Raw genomic sequence first — 4,045 nt, forward strand, 5'->3', positions numbered from 1 at the left:
GTGAGTTCTGGGATCAGATAGTTCACACCCTCCCTACCCACACCACTAATTAGTATTTTCTCAAAATGTACCCTCGAAATACCCCGTACCCACACCACAAGTATTTTCCTATGTATTATTGAAGGAAAATGGCGAGCTTCAATTGGCCTAGGAAAAGGGAAGTAATAATTTATATATAAAAAATATAATTGAATAACATTATGCCGTAAAATCTATGTAGTTTATGCATACTAGTAGTTAAATCTAGCCGACATAACTCGTGTAAAATATTTACTTCTATTTTAGTTTTAATTCAGATTTCCTGAATGCAGTAAAAACGAGTCCAGTGGAATCCTAAATATATACAGCCCCTTTTTTAATATAAAGCTAGGTATGAAGGGGTTTATTAAAATTTCAAATACCTGGTGTATGAGTATTTATTTTCATGGAATAATGGAACAACTGTTTAAAATACTAACCCAGACGTTAAGGGAGAAAACAAAAGTGAGGTATTGCTTGAAAACTTGAAAGATATTGGGTTATTGCTTTAAAGATTTAATATAAAGCTAGGTACGAAGGGGTTTAGGTCATTAAAATTTCAAATACCTGGTGTATGAGTATTTATTTTCATGGAATAATGGAACAACTGTTTAAATAAATAATAAATTAAAATACTAACCCAGACGTTAAGGGAGAAAACAAAAGTGAGGTATTGCTTGAAAACTTGAAAGATATTGGGTTATTGCTTTAAAGACGTTATACGTTAGGTAGGACTTTCAAGTTGGTCTTGTGTACAGACGGCTTCATCTTCATATTAAAATTCAAAAGGACTCGTAATTAAATATTAAATTTTAAGGCGGGAGACCTCAAGTCCTTTTTGACCTTAGCATAAAGTCTCAATATGATTGGTCGAATTGGATGAAAATCGACGACCAAGTATCAATAACTGGACAAACATGACCAAAGGTCCCCTATCCAAAATATAATATTAACATTCTAATAAATTAAATCTATACAAAAACACACATTTCAGAATACTCTACTGATAATAAATAATAAATTAGGTACCTACACAAGCTTCATCTTCATATTAAAAGTCAAAAGGACTCGTTATTAAATATTAAATTTTAAGGCGGGAGACCTAAAGTCCTTTTTGACCTTAGCATTAAGTCTCAATATGATTGGTCGAATTGGATGAAAATCGACGACCAAGTATCAATAACTGGACAAACATGACCAAAGGTCCCCTATCCAATATATAATAACATTAACATTCTAATAAATTAAATCTATACAAAAACACACATTTCAGAATACTCTACTGATAATAAATAATAAATTAGGTACCTACACATTCGAAAACAGCAAAACCATTCTGGATATTTGGGAAAAGATTGGGTATTCAAAATTGTAACTTTTAGATGTTGTATTTTTTACTTTTATTTAGGTATTTATTTTTTTTTTATATATATAACAGTGGCGTAGCGTGTATGTATGGCGTGTATGGCGGCCATACAACTCAAAAGTTCACTCTAATGCCCATAAATATTAATGGCATGGCATGTACTGTGATGGGACTTGGTAGACCTGTGCATGAGCCCTACACGCCCTACACTTGAATTTAGACCACGCTACGCCACTGATATATAAATTATTATGTTTATGTAAATTGCATGTACTGTGTAAACAATTCAATAATATAAATTATAAAAATAAAACAACCATAAATAGATAGATTTTTTTTCCATTGTAATAAAAATAATTTTTAAATTTATTCCAGAGCCAGTTGCTGTTTTCGGATGCTAAAAACACTTATTCAACACATAACTTCACACACTTATTGCATAGCTAAGTTCACACACGTGTTTCTGCAGTCCGCATGAAAGAAATACCCACATCACAACCTCACAGAATTGACGTTGGTCGACATTACCAGCCAACAGCAAAATAATTCGGTTTGAAACCATGTTTTTTTTTCGAAAAGTGCTTTAACTGTAACCAGTAGGTCGTTCGTGCTAAAACTATGTTTAATGGCAGAGACTGCAAGGTAGGCATTTCATTAGACACAGAAACACAAGCAAAGAAGCGCTCATCTATTCTGTATATTAAGCTAAAGGGCGCAAAGTATCTATGTATAAACCATCCCTGAACACAAACCAAACTCACCAGAATCCTAAAAAAGTTACCTTTTATTTTTATTAAATTTCATTTCTGCCTTTTATTGTTAAAGCCCTAAATAGCAAAGGTTCAGTGCGAAGGGCATCCACTCGTATTTTTTTTTTCTTCTTGCACAGAAACACAAGCAAAGAAGCGCTCATCCATTCTGTATATTAAGCTAAAGGGCGCAAAGTATCTATGTATAAACCATCCCTGAACACAAACCAAACTCACCAGAGTCCTAAAAAAGTTGCCTTTCATTTTTATTAAATTTCATTTTTGCCTTTTATTGTTAAAGCCCTAAATAGCAAAGGTTCAATGCGCGAAGGGTATCCACTCGTAGCCAAAACCAAATGTCAGCCCAAAGCAATCACCCTAGCTAGGGCTGATTGTCCAAAGCGATAACCCTAGCTAGGGCTGATTGTCCAAAGCGATAACCCTAGCAAGGGCTGATTGAGGCCGACCCCGTCTGTACACGGAAAAAGACGAGGAAGAAGTCGATTGGTAAAATAAAGCGGCATAAAGGGATCTAACTTGGCATTTGAAAGGAGTGACCATATACCTACACTAAAAAAGGTTTAATAAAATTCATCATTTTTCAACCAACTACAGATTGACTTTTGGGTAAGGGTCTTCATTTGAATCGTTCCCAGGAACCTATGTTGTTTTTGCTACAAATTCATATGGGCCTTTCTTCCAGGAAACAATTAATTTGTTTACACAAAGAAATTCATTGAGTTCCTCACACAAAGTTTTGCTTTCTCCGGCGTTCTCTGCCACTTAACCCGGGTGAGTTTGGCTCGTGCTCCAAACATAATCAGGGGCGGTATTTTCTAATTTACAAGGGGGGGCGGGGGGCTATGATACACGTGTAGTTTCGCTTCAAACCGTGGCGCGCGCGACAGTCGGGGCAGGCATGGAGTTTCACCGATCCCTACAGGCGACGGCCGCTACCAGGGCAGCACCTCGGCCGCTACCGTCCTCTGACAGCATCAGGTCATACTGGAAATACGAGTAGAGAAGAAACAAAGTTGCGATTAGATTAAGAAATACAAATAAAACAGTATACCAAATCAACCAATTACTTACCTACGTAATCAGCTCATGAATATTATTACCTTTTGTGGTAAATCAGAAATTTCCACAACTTTTATGGACATCGCAAAATTACCAAGTGCCTAATTTTGCAGATCAACTCATGAATATTATTACCTTTTGTGGTAAATCAGAAATTTCCACAACTTTTATGGACATCGCAAAATATTACCAAGTGCCTAATTTTGCAATCAATATTTTTTCTTTTCTTTTATACCGGTAATGACGTCACTGGTTGTTACTCGATTAAAGTAGCTACTCAATTGTTCTTTGTCCTCCCAAGGCCGAGTGCAACCCGAATTCAAATCACGGAGCCGAAAAAACTTCGACACTACCAGGAATCGAACCCGGGACGTCCAGGCACGGAGGTTACTCATAAATCCACCCGAAGAAATATGAAATAAAATTTGCTCAAAGTTATGGGGAAGTGGTAGAGAAGTTGGTATGAAAATGCCGAAAAACCATGAAACTCGCTTGTTAATCGGGGGTCGTTTCCCCTCGGAGAGAACAGAAGAGTAAGTAGGTATTTCTCCCATGTTTACATAGGTAGGACGTAGGTAGGTAGTATTAAGTTTCATATTATGTATTAATAGGTATTAAATGTATATGTTTTTGTAATCACCCGTGTAATTGCATGTAAAATGCGTTCGGGCGAATTGTAAAAATAAAAATAAAATAAATTAATATAGGCAGGGCGGCGTTTCGAACTCTCCACGTTCATGCGCCGCCTCCCGGGCCGGCACGCTTGATTTCTCACCTGAATATTCTTGGAAATGAGTTGTCCGATCTTCTCCATCATCAGGTCATGGAAGTG

The 4,045-nt window shown here is 36.5% G+C and overlaps 3 long non-coding RNA genes across 3 annotated transcripts; 1 reads left to right on the forward strand and 2 right to left on the reverse strand.

The window, feature by feature from the left end:
- Positions 1-778: 778 nt before the first annotated feature.
- LOC113471838 lies at positions 779-1,393 on the reverse strand. The gene is made up of 2 exons (XR_003394383.1): positions 1,327-1,393; positions 779-1,047 (listed from the first exon to the last, which is right to left on the reverse strand). It is a non-coding gene; the product is annotated as an uncharacterized LOC113471838 (long non-coding RNA).
- LOC113471840 lies at positions 908-1,939 on the forward strand. The gene is made up of 2 exons (XR_003394384.1): positions 908-1,043; positions 1,323-1,939. It is a non-coding gene; the product is annotated as an uncharacterized LOC113471840 (long non-coding RNA).
- A 711-nt stretch (positions 1,940-2,650) lies between these two features.
- Positions 2,651-4,045, reverse strand: LOC113471837. Its single transcript, XR_003394382.1, has 2 exons — positions 3,989-4,045; positions 2,651-3,138 (listed from the first exon to the last, which is right to left on the reverse strand). It is a non-coding gene; the product is annotated as an uncharacterized LOC113471837 (long non-coding RNA).

The sequence above is a fragment of the Diaphorina citri genome, unplaced genomic scaffold (genome assembly GCF_000475195.1).
Source record: "Diaphorina citri unplaced genomic scaffold, Diaci psyllid genome assembly version 1.1 scaffold3103, whole genome shotgun sequence".
NCBI lineage: Eukaryota > Metazoa > Arthropoda > Insecta > Hemiptera > Psyllidae > Diaphorina > Diaphorina citri.